Source organism: Canis aureus, chromosome 20 (genome assembly GCF_053574225.1).
Source record: "Canis aureus isolate CA01 chromosome 20, VMU_Caureus_v.1.0, whole genome shotgun sequence".
NCBI classification, from domain to species: domain Eukaryota; kingdom Metazoa; phylum Chordata; class Mammalia; order Carnivora; family Canidae; genus Canis; species Canis aureus.
This window is the reverse complement of record NC_135630.1, coordinates 28730026-28745922: the sequence shown is the minus strand read 5'-3', so window position 1 is coordinate 28745922 and position 15897 is coordinate 28730026.

Below are 15897 nucleotides of genomic sequence, written 5' to 3'. Positions count from 1 at the left end.
AGTAAAGAGTGGAAAAGTCAGGATTTGAACCCTGAGCCCCCCTCCCTAAAGTACCTCTTTGTGGCTCTGGACATCAAAGTAGCTGGTCCAAATGAGTGTGCTGCTTATGACTATAGAAGGGAGGGTGTGGGTCTAGTCACTTGGAAAGCCATCCTGAGAATGGATGAATAGGTAGATGGGCTATGGGGAATGACTTGTAGAGGGGGCTGAGCTGGGGGTAAGGTGGCAAAGGCTTTAGGTGGAGGGTGAGATGAGAGTGGAGGAGTCGCAGCCTCCACAAGTATGTCTGCAGCAGGATGTTTCCTCCAACACAGATGGTCTTTCTTCTGCAGTGAGAGTTTCCTGTATCATTCATTGGCTAAGTAAATATTCCTGAGCCTCATTCTGATACAGAGGTGGCAGAGTTGGAGTTCAGTGAAGTCTCTTCCTGTCTGTGGAGGAGACAGACCTAAGCAGATGAACACAGTATGTTGTGTTGGGAACTATGACAAAGGGGAATGAAGATTTGAGGTAGGGTTGGGGATAGGGTAGTGTCAGGGTACAAGATGAGGAGCAGCTTGAGATGTGTGCAGACTATAAGGGTTTTTGGTCTGTGTAGAGTAAAGAAAAGGTTAGGGGACCCAACATTGTTGAAGGATAAGAGAGGGGTTAGAGAATGACACTTCTCATTTTCGAGACTTATTATAAAGTTACATTAATCAGGATAGTGTAATATTGGTGAAAGAATAGACAAATAGATTGACAGAAAAGACAGAGAGACCATAAATAGACCCACAGTCAACTGATAGTTGACAAAAAAGCAAAGGTAATACAACAAAGATAGGCTTTTCAACAAATGGTGCTGAAGCAATTGGACATCCACATGCAAAAACAATGAATCTAGATACAGATATTATACTTTTCAAAAAAATAAACTCAAAGTGGATCACAGACTTAAATGTAAAATGCAAAACTATTAAACTTCTAGAAGATAACACAGGAGAAAATCTAGATGACTTTGGATTTGGCTATTACTTTTTAGATACAACACCAAAAGTATGATTCATGAAAGCAAGAATATATAACATGGACTTTATTAAAATTAAAAATTTCTGCTCTGCAAAAGACACTGTCAAAAGAATGAGAAGATAAAACACAGAAAAAAAATAGAAAATATTTGCAAAAGACATATCTGATAAAGGACTATTCTCCAAAATATATAATGAACTCTTAAAACTCAGCAAGAAGAAAGCAAACAACCTGATTAAAAATGGGCCAAAGACTTGAAGGACACTTCACCAAAGAAGATAAAGAAGATGGCAAATGGGCACATGAAAAGATCCTTTGCATAATATGTCATCAGGGAAATACAAATTAAGACAACAGTGAGAAGCTACCACACACCTATTAGAATGACCGAAATCCAGAACACTGATGGCAGCGAATGCTGGGAAGGATGTGTAATAAGAACTCTCATTTGTTGCTGGTGGAATGCAGAATGGTTCACAATTTGGAAAGCAGTTTGGTGGCTTTTACAAAACGAAGCACAATCTTATCATACAATACAGGAATCACACTATTTGGTATGTACCCAAAGGGGCTGAAAATTTATATTCATACAAAAACCTGCACATGAATGTTCATAGCAACTTACTTATAACTGCCAAAGCTTGGAAGCAACCAAGATATCTTTCACTAGGTAAATGGATAAATAAACTGGTAATCCAGACAATGGAATATTATTCATCACTAAAGAGAAATGAGCTTCAAGTCATGAAGAGACATGGAGGAAACTTAAATGCATATTACCAAATGAAAGAAGCCAATCTGAAAAGACTATATACTATATGATTCTGATTATATGACATTTAGAAAAGGCAAACTATGGAGACAGTAAAAAGGTCAGTGATTGTCAAGAGTTTCGGAGAGGGAGGAGGGGTTAATAGGCAGAGCACAGAGGTTTCTTCAGGAAGTCTAAATATACTGTATGATACTCCAATGGTGGATACATTACATAATAAATTGGGCCAAATCAATATAATATACAACACTAAGACCGAACCCTAATGTGACCTATCGACTTCGGGTAATCATGATGTGTCAGTATAAGTTTATCAATTGTGACAAATGTACCATTGTGGTGAGGGATGCTGATAATGGAGGAAATTATGAATTTGTAGGGGCAAAGGTTACATGGGAAACTTTTTATCTTCTTTGCAAAATTGCTGTGAACCAAAAACTATTGTCAAAAATAAAACCTATTTTTAAAAAAAGGGAATATAGAGGTAAAAACTAAAATGTCTGAGATGGAAAAATATGCTGAATGTGATTAATGATAGATTAATGCTGAAAAGACTAATGAATTTGAAGAAATAGCAATAGAAACTATCCAAAATGAGACACAAACAATGAACTATAGGAAACCTTCAAGTGGTCTAAAATATGTATAACTGGAATCCTCAAAAGAGGGTTAAGGGGTAAGGGCAGAAAAAATATTTCAAGGAACAATAGCTGAAAAATGTTTAAATTAGATGAAAACTATAAACCCACAAGAAGCTCTATGAATCTCAAACACAAGAAATATGAAGAAAACTACATCAAGGAGCATCACAATCAGTTTTCTTGAAACCAGTGATTAAAAACATCACAAGGCAGCTGCAGCAAAAGTCATGTTCTGTACAAAGGAACAAATATGAAAATGAAAAGAGACTTCTCATTGGAAACCATGGAAGACAGTGTAGTGACACTTATAAAGTATTGAAACATAAATAACCTGTTAACCTAGAATTCTATGTGTGGTAAAATATCTTCCCAAATTAAGGTGAAATAAGGACTTTCTTAGACTGTCAAAGGATGTAAGGATTCATCACCTGAAGACCTGCACTATAAGACATGTTAAAGGAAGTCCTCCAGGCAGAGGAAAATGATTCCAGATGGAAATGTGGATCCACACAAAGGGATGAAGAAATCAGACCACATAAAGATGTGGGTACATACAAAATACTTTAAAAAATCTTTTAAAAGGAAAACTGGCTGTTCAAAAATGAAATATACAAAAATAACAAAGAGACTGGGAGAAGGGACAAATAGAAATATACTGTTGTAAGGATATTATACTATGTAGGTTGTGCAATAAGTAATAGCTTTACTTACTTAAAGGTAGATAGTATAGTATAAATGTTAACACAACCGCACACACACACACACACACACACACACACACACTCACACACACAAAGTTACAGACAATAAACCAAAATTGGAGATAAAAATGCAATTATTAAAAATATTCAATCCAAAGAAAATAAGGCAATAAAAGGGGGGGGGGAGAAAGAACAGTTGGGATGACTGGAAAACAAATAGCAAGATTAAATGTAAATAATCTAAGTAATCAAAACTGATTGTTTTCTAGTGTCCTATGTGCCTCAGAGAAGGCCAAGGCATTCTAAGTCTTAACCCAAATCCATTGTATGTGGTCTAGGTTTTCCCTTCCGAAATATGTAGAAGCTGGTTTTCTTCTTGTGCTCTAAACTTCTTTTTTTTTTTTTTTTTTAATTTATTTATGATAGGCACACAGTGAGAGAGAGAGAAAGAGAGGCAGAGACACAGGCAGAGGGAGAAGCAGGCCCCATGCACCGGGAGCCCGACGTGGGATTCGATCCCGGGTCTCCAGGATTGTGCCCTGGGCCAAAGGCAGGCGCCAAACCACTGCGCCACCCAGGGATCCCCGTGCTCTAAACTTCTATGGTAAAATGACCTGAGGTGGATTGGTCCTTGTCGGTTTTGCTGGATCTTCCACAGACCTCTCAATATGGAGATTTGTGACTTTCAGTTTTGAGATTCTCTTCTTTGTTTGATTCCCTCCATTCTGTTTTATATGTTCTTTTCTTCAGGAGTTTTATTATTTGGATATACATATTGTTTTAGGTCAGGTCCCCAAGAAGCAGACCTTGAGATGAGGGTTTATATGCTAGTGGTTCACTAAAGAAATGTTTCCAAGGGAAATTGGCCAGGGAGTGGGGAGCAGACAGGGAAGGGGAAGCAGCCCAACAGGGAGCAGATGAGCCTTCAGGGGCACTAAAGGGGCACTTTGGCAGTCCAGCAGAGACTCTGGAGTACAAGTTACCCTTCAGAACATCCTGACCTAAGGCAAGGGAGCTGGCCTTCCATTCTCTTGTGCTCCACTGACCCAGGGCCATTGGAGGATCAAGACTTCCAGCACTCTGGCCCCTGTGGATCCAAGTAAAGTGTCTCTATAGTTGGCAAAAGCCCTGCAATGCTGAGGGAGGGGAGCAAATGTGGGAGGGTGTATCAGGGCAAACATCAACAGGGCTTGCTACATGGTTCCCTGGACAGATTCTTTGATTTTCTTTTATTTTTCTGCCCTATTTTCTAGCTCTTTGCCTTTTTCTCTTCTTTCTGAGAGTTGTCCTCAACTTTTTAGTCCATTACTTCTATACATTTTGAAATGTTTACTATCATATTTTTAATTTTCAAGAGCTTGTGTTTGTTTTTTGAATATTCTTTTTTCTCCCCCTGCCCCCCCCCCCCCCCCCGCCGGGGTGCATTTCATGCCCAGCATGGAGCCCAATAGGGGGCTTGAACTTATGACCCTGAGATCAAGAACTGAGCTGAGATCGAGTCAGACACAACCAACTGAGTTACCCAGGTGCCCTTTAATTTTTTTTACATAATAATAAAATTATTACGTTTAAATTCAATTAATTAACATATAGTGTATCATTCATTTCAGAGGTAGAGTTCAATGATTCATCCATTGCATATAACACCCAGTGCTCCTTACATCACATGCCCTCCTTAATGCCCATCACCCAGTTACTCCATCACCCCACCCATCTCCCCTCTAGCCACCCTCAGTTTGTTTCCTGTAGTTAAGAGTCTCTTATGGTCTGTGTCCCTCTCTGATTTTGTCTTGTTTTATTTTTCCTTTCCTTTCCCTATGATCCTGTGTTTTGTTTCTTAATTTGCACATATGAGTGAAATCATGATAATTGTCTTTCTCTGATTGACATTTCACTCAGCATAATACCCTTTAGTTCCATTCATGTCATTGCAGATGGTAAGATTTCATTTTTGATGGCTGAAGAATATTCCATTATATATATAGTCCACATCTTCTTTATCCATTTATCTGTTGATGGACATCTGGGCTCTTTCCACAGTTTGGCTATTGTGGACATTGCTGCTATAATTTGAATATTTTTTTTATAGAGTACCCTTTCACATTTCATGGATATACTATTTTCTCTTATTTCTCAGAGGCTATTAATGATAGTTTTATTGGAATTTCTCTTTATGTGTGAGATTCCTCTAAGTGGCTCATTCTCTCTCTCTCTCATGATGGAGGCTTTCCTCAGACATCTGCTTCTCCTTGGCCTAAGGGCCAGGGCTCATATGCTGCTTGGGAAAGGGTAGGTGGCTCTTGTAGAGCTGGGTTACAGAGGTGCTCCTGTCATTATCTTTAGGTCCCTCCTCTAGGATTAATAGGTTTCCCTGGAGCTTGAATACCCTTCTCATCTCCTGCCTGAAGGAGGCCAAGAAAAGGAGACTGCATGCCATTAGTTAACAGCTTGGTGTCTGGAATGGCACTCATAGCCCTACTGTGCTGTTCTGTTCTGCTCAAGAGTCTGTTTTATTGTCTTCAGAGAGCAAACCTCCCTCTGGGGGAGTGGGAATGCTGGCTGGGGAAGGGCAGCCTTTCCATGCAAGGCTGGTTGTGTAAGAGGGGATCTAGGGATCTAACTATTTCTCAGACAGCTTTTGGCCAGTTCTCCTTACTTTAGCCCCATTGTAGTATTTTATTATTCTGAGCTCCTGGTGCTGCCAGTCCCTGACCATTTTGAGAATTCTGCAGTGTGAATTGGGTTGGTTCTTTGCTTTCTGTACTGCTAGTTTATGATTTACCTTTTTCCAGTTTACTTTACACCTTTTAGATTTTTGTTGGTATTGCATCTTCTCCTGTTCTGTGTCCTTATGGATTTATACCCTTTAAAAGATTTCTTCACAGTGTTTTTTTTGTTTGTTTTTTGTTTTTGGAGCTAGGGAGTGGATTTGGGAGGAAGTGAAATTAGATGTGCATGCTCAATTAATTGCCTTAAGTTTGAAGTCTTTCTGTCTCTTTATCCTCCATGGGCTGCCTAGCCCCTGGGAGAGCAAGTGAGGCATGTGCCCTGTGTCTCTGGAGTGGCAGATTTCAACACACTGTTTTTCCTCTGTGAGCCAAGCAAATGTTGGCTGCAGACTGGTCTTACAGGGCACACAAGAGAGCACATGGCTGTGTGAATGCTTTCTGAAAGTGTCTGTGTTTGACTTGCATAGAGGCAGTGGGGAGGGTGCTGGGGTGAGAGGATGCTCCAAGGAGGAATAGTTATGAGACTCCTGGAAAGTGCCCTGTAGGAGGTCAAGGATCAAGTATACCCTGCCCTTGCAGACCACTTGCCCACCTTCATTAGTTGGTGTCATGCTTGTGATCACGGTTTTTCACTTATTTTTCACAATAACTCCTGAGGTTGTTAATTCCCTTCTTACAATTATTCCCCTTTTACAATTAGAAAGCTCAGGCCCAACTAGGTGGGACAAGGTGTGTTACAAGCTAGGAGGTGAGAAGTGCCAAACCCTAACCCCACATTCAGAGTCTTTGAAGCACCTTGGAAACAGAGGAAGAGACCACACAACAGCAGCTGCATGCAGGTAAAGCATGATTAAAACTGTAATAAATTGTTCCATTGTCTATAGGATTTTAAACAATTTCCCCAACTCCCCTTGCACATCCCTATGGTCAGCATTTATTCTCTGGCAAAAGAAACACTCAGAGAGGAAATATTTTTTAAAAGAAGTAGTCATTGCTGGGAGCCTGAAGGGTTCATTAAAAACAAGTCATGGCTAAATGGCATTCAGTTTCATTGAATAGATATGCTAAGCTGTAAGAATCAGTGCTTTTAAATAAAGGGCTTTGTGAGTTCTGTAAAATATTTGACAACATTTCTAATTCTGTTGCTGTGAACAAAATAGGGCCTGAATGAGGGTCATTGCAATTAGAAGGACACAAAGAGGATGGAGCTCTCTGCCCTCAGCTGGAAAGATGAGCCCCTTCACCTTCAGATGCATTTTCTACACCACAGCTGTAGGCTGTTTGTGGTTCTAACAGTTCATTTTAATTAATGAATGAAATCATGGAGGGCTTACTTACATTGTGCAGATGAAGAAAAGCTGGGGGAGAGAGGTGTTATATTGGATGAGAGGTTCCAAGAAGTGTTGGAATGATGAATAAACCCAGAAAGTGGGGCTCAAAGGTACAATTACAGGCCTGCTGCACCTCTATGGAAGCTAAGCCATGGCTGGCCACAGGGCTTGGACATAGGAGGATTTAAGTTTTCCCAGATGATTCATGGTATTTTATAATCAGTCCTACTGCTTAGACTATAGACAGCCTCCTCAGGGTCTCAGAGGAGTTAATCCTCAGATCCCGGTGGCTCTTTCTTCTTTCACACTTACCACCTACCCACTTTCTCACCAGCCCACTCAAATGTGTCTTCATTGCCATCTACCCATCTATTGACATCAAACAGTCCACCCACTCACCCCTTATCTATCCAAATACCCATCTATCTTCCCAACCATTCATTCACTCATCCATCCATTCACCCATCCACCCATTTACCAACACATTTATCCTCCCATCATCCATCCATCCATCCATCCATCCATCCATCCATCCATCCATCCTCCCAGATATGGCATCACCAAATTCCTATCTCAGGCATTGTAACAGGTTCTGAGGAACTAATAGATGGATTCAGTGCAGCTCCTACTTTTAAAGAGTTCATGATCAATTTATGGGTGGGGATGTGTGTGAATGGGAAAACAAAGAAAGAGTCAGAGAGGGCAGTATAGTGGGAGAAAATAAATATTTTTTAAAAAACTTTTTTATTTGGAGATCCCTGGGTGGCTCAGGGGTTTAGCACCTGCCTTCAGCCCAGGGCGAGATCCTAGAGGCCTGGGATCGAGTCCCACATCAGGGTCCCTGCATGGAGCCTGCTTTTCCCTCTGCCTGTGTCTCTGCCTCTCTTTCTCTCTCTCTCATGAATAAATAAATAAAATATTAAAAAATGTTTAATAAGCTTTTTTATTTTATTTAAATTCAATTAATTAACATGTAGTATATATAGTGCCTATATAGATAGAGTTCAGTGATTCATCCATTGCATATAACACCCAGTGCTCCTTACATCACATGCCCTCCTTAATGCCCATCACCCAGTTACTCCATCTCCCCACCCATCTCCCCTCTAGCCACCCTCAGTTTGTTTCCTGTAGTTAAGAGTCTCTTATGGTCTGTGTCCCTCTCTGATTCTGTCTTGTTTTATTTTTCCTTTCCTTTCCCTATGATCCTGTGTTTCCTTTGGGGTAAATAGCCAGTAGTGCAATTGTTGGGTCATAGAGTAGCTCTATTTTCAACTTTTTGAGAAACTTCTCAAAGTATCTGGAGTGGCTGCACAAGCTTGCATTCCCACCAGTAGTGTAAGAGTGTTCCCCTTTCTCCATCTGTCATTTCTTGACTTATTAATTTTAGCTATTCTGACCAGTGTGAGGTGGTATCTCATTGTGGTTTTGATTTGTATTTCCCTGATAGCAAATGATGTTGAGCATTTTTTTCATGTCTGTTAGCCATATGTATGTCTTCTTTGGAGAAATGTCTGTTCATGTCTTTTGCCCATTTCTTGATTGGATTATTTGTTTTTTGGGTGTTGAGTTTGATAAGTTCTTTATAGATCTTGGATACTAGCCCTTTATCTGATAAGACATTTGCAAATATCTTCTCCCATTCCATTGGTTGTCTTTTGGTTTTGCCAACTGTTTCCTTTGCTGTGCATAAGCCTTTTATCTTGATGAAGTCTCAATAGCTCAGTTTTGCTTTTGTTTCCCTTGCCTTTGGAGATGTGTCTAGCAAGAAGTTGCTGTGGCTGTTGTTGAAGAGGTTGCTATGTTCTCCTCTAGAATTTTGTTGGATTTAGGTCTCACATTTAGGTCTTTCATCCATTTTGAGTTTATTTTCATGTATGCTGTAAGAAAGTTGTCCAGTTTCATTCTTCTACATGTAGCTGTCCAATTTTCCCAGTACCATTTATTGAAGAGACTGTCCCCCCACCCCCATTTACTATTCTTTCTTGCTTTGTCAAATATGAGTTGACCATAGAGTTGAGGGTCCATTTCTGGGTTCTCTCATCTGTTATGTTGATCTATTTGTCTGTTTTTGTGCCAGTACCACACTGTCTTGGTGATTATAGCTTTGTAGTACAGCTTGATGTCTGGAATTGTGATGCCTCCAGCTTTGGTTTTCTCTTTCAATGTCTCTCTGGCTATTCAGAATCTTTTCTGGTTCCAAACAAATTTTAGGATTATTTGTTTTAGCTTTGTGATAAATGTTGGTATTTTGATAAAGATTGTCTTGAATGTGTAGATGGCTCTTTGTGGTAGAGACATTTTAGCAATATTTGTTCTTTCAATCCATGATCATGGAATGTTTTTGCATTTCTTTTTTGTCTTCCTCAATTTCTTTCAAAGTGTTCTGTATTTTTCAGAGTACAAATCCTTTATTTCTTTAATTAAGTTTATTTTTATGTATCTTATGTTTTTTGGTGGAATTGTAAATCATATTGATTCCTTAAAAGAAAAGGACTATTTGTATTTAAGGTTTTTGGAGTCAAGTGAAGGGTGGAAAAGGAAACACATTGGGGAGCTAAGCAGAAAGTGCCATGGCAAGATTAACATTTTAGGACCATGTCTTTGGCAGTTCTGGGCAGGATGGATTACAGGGGAGAGATGAAAGGGTAAATGGTTGGCAGGTTGTTCTAACACTCTTGATGAAGGACAGTGTGGCTCTAAGGCATTGAAGGAGGAAGATAAAGGAAGGCTATGTGGTGAGATGCTTTGCTGGTGCAATTTCAGGCTGGGGACCAGTATGTTTGATGTTTGATTTGGATGGATATTTTAAAGTATAGAAGTAGAGATCAGGCTGGGGCTCTGGGCAGCTTAGGGGCTCTGGAGACCAAGGCATCATTATTGCCTGGTAAATGGTTTTCTCTTATTCTGAAGGCCCAGTGCCCTCCAGTTCTTCCTCCTCCTATCATCCTTGCTTCCCCTGATCCACCTCTTCTATTTCTAGAATTATGAGAACTGACAACAGCTAGGGGTCAGGGGAGAATAAGTGAATTTCCTACTTCTAAATCACTGCAGGAGCACAGACCATTCTTTGCAGTTTCACCCTGACCGGCAACCATTTATCTGGATAATGCATTTATTTATTGTTGCTTGACCATTTTGCATTGAGATATATGTGCAAACTTAAAGTGTCAATGATTTGCTTGCAGGCATCAAAGGTAGGAAAAGAAAATGAAATCAGGCATATTAGATTATTTGGTACCGAATTCAATGTTTGCAGCCTCCCATTTTTCTCCATCTCTTGCCTTTTCTACAAATAATTTTACATGACTTTTGCTGGAAATATTCATTGGTATCCAAATCTGTGGGCAAAATCCAGCCATGGTGATCATTCTTCTGCCTTCTGGCAGTGAGATGCCAAGGAGCGTGGCTGCACTGAGCAGCCTCCCCGCCTCCATCCCTCACCACCACAGCCATGGCGCAGAAGCAGGGGCACACACACCTGTATGCCTGTACACATGCACAGACAGTATGAACCAGTCACTGAATTGTGGTGGTGTATTAAAATAATGGGTCACTGATGGCTGGAGGAAATCAGGCTTGTTGTAAAGCTGCCTGGGCTTGGGGAAATCATAAGGAAGGCTCTATATTCTTAGGAGAGATTCAGTGGTGACCACACCTCATCTGAGGTGTGTGAGGATTAGAGCTAGTGTGTGAACATGGGGCCATGTCCAGCGCTGAGGCTCTCCTCTCCCATCTTCTTCCTGATGGTGGTATGAGCAGACCTTTGTGTCACTAATGTGTCTGAGAAGGTGATCACCATCCAGGCAACCTTACCAGCTGCCTCCTGAGCTCTCCTTCCTCTCTGTGGGGCCTCCCATCCTCTCTAGGCAGCTTCCTACCCTCCTCTAGGTCCAGCCTCTCAGCCTTCCGATCCCTCCCCAGACCCCTCCGTGTACCCAAATGATGTCTCTTGTACCCTAGGCTCTATCCAGTCACAGCATCACATTACCACTAATCTTTTTTTTTTTTTTTTTTTTTTTTTTTAAGAAAACTGCTTCCAAAGCAAAGTTTACCTTGTGAGATGGAATGACATATAGGACAAGATATGGAATACATAGGTTTTAGCTGGCTTTGTCTCTACCTGGCTCTGCTGCTCCCTGCAAGGCCTTTTGTGGGTCTCAGCTTCCCTATCTGCTAAATGTGGTAATTCTTGTTTGCTTACTTCACCGGGTTTTATAAGAATCACACAAGACAGCAAATGTGAAAATACTCTAAATTAGGAATTCTGTACAGCGGAGATTGAGCACAGGCCCCAGGAGTCCATGACTTCTGCTCTATTTGCTATGTGACTCCAGCAAGTTGCTTATGTCTCTCACTTTGGGGTCCCTCCTCTGTGACACTTCAGAGGGCTGTTCTGATGAGAGTGGCAGTAACTGGTGACTGTGACCAGGTGCCACATGCTTTGCTCAGGCCTGCAACACACATACTGAGCCTTCATGACTGTGTGGATTGCTACTTACTTATTTTTTATTTTATTTTATTATTATTTTTAAATATTTTGTTTATTTTAGAGAGAGAGAGAGAAGGAGAGAGGGAGAGATAGGGGCAGAGGGGAGAGAGAATCTACAGCTGACTGAGCTGAGCACAGAGCCTGATGTGGGGCTCCATCCCAGGACCCTGAGATCATGACCTGAGCCAAAACTGAGTTGGATGCTTAACTGATTGAGCCACCCAGGTGCCACAGATTACTATTCATTTTTAAGAGAATGTTAAAATATGTGGAAGTTGGGTGATTGAGAAAATGTGATTACTTTGTGGATCAGGAAGAATTTAGAAAAGCTGGGATCTTGAGGGGAGAGGTCCTTTCTTCCACGTGAAATCTCTTGTCCTACTTTTGGGGGAAAATGAACAAAGAGCATGAGGGAGGTGGGAGAGATTCTCAGAGCCAGCTTCCAGGAACCTGGTGCTTTGTGGGCTTGTGGCTTCTCCTTGATGCTTCCCTGTCTGCCCTCTGGACTCCCATGTCCTGAGAGTCTGGCATGACCCATATGGCAGGTGGTCATGCAGAACCCTGTGGCCCCTCTTGCTCCTCCTGGGAGCCAAGCTCCATGAGTGTTCCCCCCATAACAACCAGGGCTGTGCTCAAGACATCTGTCCCCTGTCACCTACCTCGGAGTCCCATGCCTATCCTTCCCTGTTGCCTGCAGGAAGCTGGTCTAACGAGGTGCACTTGGCAGCCTGCGGGGAGTGGACAAAACTGCTCTGTCAGCATTTCCTTAGGTTCTAATAAATTCACAGAAAAACTCCCTGCAGACAAAGCTTGGCATGGAGGCTTTCTGCTCAGAGAGGCATTTCCTCTTGAAGTTAGAGTGGGGAGCAGTTTCCAGGATTCCTTTTGGGAAAGGATGTGGAGGGGCCAAGGAAGGAAGAGGGCAGGAAAACCACTTGAAAATTTCAGGCTTGCTTCCCCGACCCTGCCTCTTCCCACCACTGCTCTCCTCTTTCCCTCCCTCCCACTTCCAGCATCTGTGGCTGCCCTGGTGTTAATGTTTAAAAACCTTGAAATGCCACCACCATACTCTTCCACCAGAGCAGAGCATGATATTTGTTGGCACAAGGTGATTCAGTTCCTGACATGGCACACCAGACGTGGGTGGTGTCAGGCACACGTTGCCACTGGATTCTGGCAGAAAACCTTGGGGTTTCTAGAGTCACATGGACTTGGATTATGTTTCCAGATCATCCTCTTAGTAGATCAGGGACATGGAGATTTTCACATCTGCATACACAAAAGTGCCCAGCACCCAGTTGGCACCCAGGAAAGACACAGTAGCACCCTGATTTGCCTGTACAGGGGGTACCTTCACATTCCTTCTGTGCATTGGCACACGGCTACTGTAGAATGGTCTATCAAGTCTGAGGTGATGTCAGAGGCACATATGGCCGGACACTGGGTGAGGATAGATGTTAGTCTGTATCCGCTGTGGTTGGGGAAGAGCTGAGTTCCCTTCTGTCTGGAGCAGAAGTGTCTGGGCTTCTAAAGGGAGAAGGAGGGACTGGGGGCTTAAACAGAGTTAGGCAAGGGAAATATTATGGAAAGCAGGTGAGAGGGTTGGTCAATGTTGATGCTGTGCCTGCTAACTGGCATTTACTCAATTAGATTTGGACTACCATCCTCCCACTGGAATTGGGACAAGAGGCATGGTCCTCATGATGACTACATTTTTTTAAAAAAAGATTTTTTTTTTTTTTAAATTCATGAGAGACAGAGAAAGAGACAAAGGTAGAGAGAGAAGCAGGCACCTTGCAGGGAACCTGATGCAGGACTTCATCCCAGGACCCTGGGATCACACCCTACGCTGAAGGCAGACACTCAACCACTCGACCATTGATGACTACATTTTAAAGGACTGGCCCCTGAGTCCTTCAGAGAGCTACTCTTGAGGGGTAGGACATACATCTCAATAGAAGGATGGGTAGAGGAAGGAATTACAGTTGTAAGGTTTCTAGAGGAACTGCTTTATTTCTGTTGTGCCCAAGATCGCGAATCCGAGAAACCACCAAGGAGCCGACACCGATGCAAACGCATGAGGGTTTATTTACAAGCTCCACCTTGGGTCCAAGTACACCCGACAGTGGAGCAGGGACTTGGACCCCGAGGTGGGTTTCAGCTAGTTTTAAGGGCTGGTCTCGGGGACCTCCAGAAGGGCTGGAGCAATTCCCCAAGTTCTGTTCACATTTTGATATGGGGCCTTCAAGGGCATTGAGCTCTGTTCTCATTCTAATAGGGGCTTCCTGCCCTTGGCTTGGGCTGTTTTTATTCTAATATGGGGCTTTCTAGGACGTCAAGCTATAAGCTGTTTTCTTCCTGTAACTGAAGTAAGGTAAAGTTCAGCTCTTATTCACAGGGGCCTGGGATGGCTGTACTTGTGCTAACGCTGGACTTAAAGTGGAATGGCCTTAATTTTCTCGGCCTCCACATTTCCCCCTCTCAGAGGAACCTAAGGAAGGACCCAATCAAGGGTCCAGGTTGCTCTCAGAGTGAGCCAGGGGGAATGATTAAACCAGGATTTTAACCAACCTTGTTGCTGTTCTCGCTCCCATTTACATTCCAGGGAAGAAGCAACATCTTACGTTTAAGGCAGCACATAACCATCCCCACCCCACCCTTTGTTGTAAGAAGACTAAGTCTAATCCCTTTCTATTTTGAAGGACAACCTCAGACTAGGGAGTCTTGGAGGTGGGAAATAAGGAGAACGGCGCAGTCTTAGCTTTAGGGGATTGTCCTTGTCCGGTTGGCTTTTCCATTCTGGAACAAAGTCCTTGAGAACAGCGTGTGGGTCAGCTGGCTGGACGTGGGTGTAGTGGACCCAGGGAGTAATCCCGTCGACCTTGAGAGCGGTGGGAGTGGTCAGGATCACGATGTAAGGTCCCTTCCAGCAAGCTTGAAGTGTCGGGTGTTGGTATCTCCGCACGTACACCCAGTCACCTGTCCGATATCGATGGGGGTCCGGGGGTGGCCCAGCCTCATAGAGGGCCCTCAGCTTAGGCCACACCTGCTCATGGGTTCATTGTAACATTTGGAGGGAGAAAAGAAGTTGGTGATCATCAAATTCAGCAAGCACCTCAGGTTTTAAAATGGGGATAACAGGTGGAGGAAGACCGAACATGATCTCGTAGGGAGTCAGTCCCATCTTATATGGGGAGTTCCTCACCCTATATAGGGCGAAGGGGAGGAGAGTCACCCAGTCCCCGCCAGTCTCCAGGGCTAATTTAGTTAAGGTCTCCTTTAATGTTCTGTTCATCCTCTCTGCCTGTTCTGAGCTCTGGGGCCTATATGCACAAAGTCATTTCCAATCTGCCCCAAGTACTAGGGCCACTCCCCGTGTTACCTTAGAGACGAATCCTGGGCCGTTGTCTGACCCAATCCTAACAGGAAAACCATACCTCGGTAAGATGTCTTCCAGCAGTTTCTTGGTCACGGTCTGTGCCGTTTCATGTTTGGTGGGAAATGCCTCTGTGCATCCTGAAAAAGTATCTACAAACACTAGTAAATACCTGTATCCGTATTTTCCAGGTTTTACCTCAGTGAAGTCCACTTCCCAGTAGGCTCCTGGGCGGTCCCCCCGGAGCCAGGTGCCTGGGTTAGATCCATGGGCGGTGGCATTAGTTAACTGGCATGAGTGGCAGCTTGCCACGATCTGCTCGATCTTTGCTCGAGAGTCTTTAATAGTGATCTTTGCATGTCGTATGAGGTCTTCCATCTTCCTTGTCCCCATATGAGTACTCTGATGTATTTTGGATAGGCCTCGCCGTCCTAGTTCCTCCGGCAGGATGATGCTGGAGTCTGGGGACCTCCACCAGCCACGCAAGCACTGGGTCACGGGCAAGCATTTGATCCAGTGTAAATCAGCATCAGTATAGTTGGGGGTGTCAGGCAGGGTCGGTGCCCCCGGATCGGGTCTCCGTTTCCATGGTTACAGCTGCCCCCCGCGTATCCGATTCCTTCTCAGATGAAACTGCTGCCATCCAAGTACCATGTGTCGTCTGCTTTCTGCAGTGGCTGGTCCTGGAGATCAGCTCTGATTCCATGCACCTGTGCCAAAATTTCTTGACAGTTATGCAGAGGGGGGTCCCAGTCTGGGTTAGGGAGACGAGAGGCATGGGGTATTGGCGGACCCTGACACGGTCGGCCCCCGGTGTTAGTTATGGCCGGTCGGTGCTGGGCCAGCC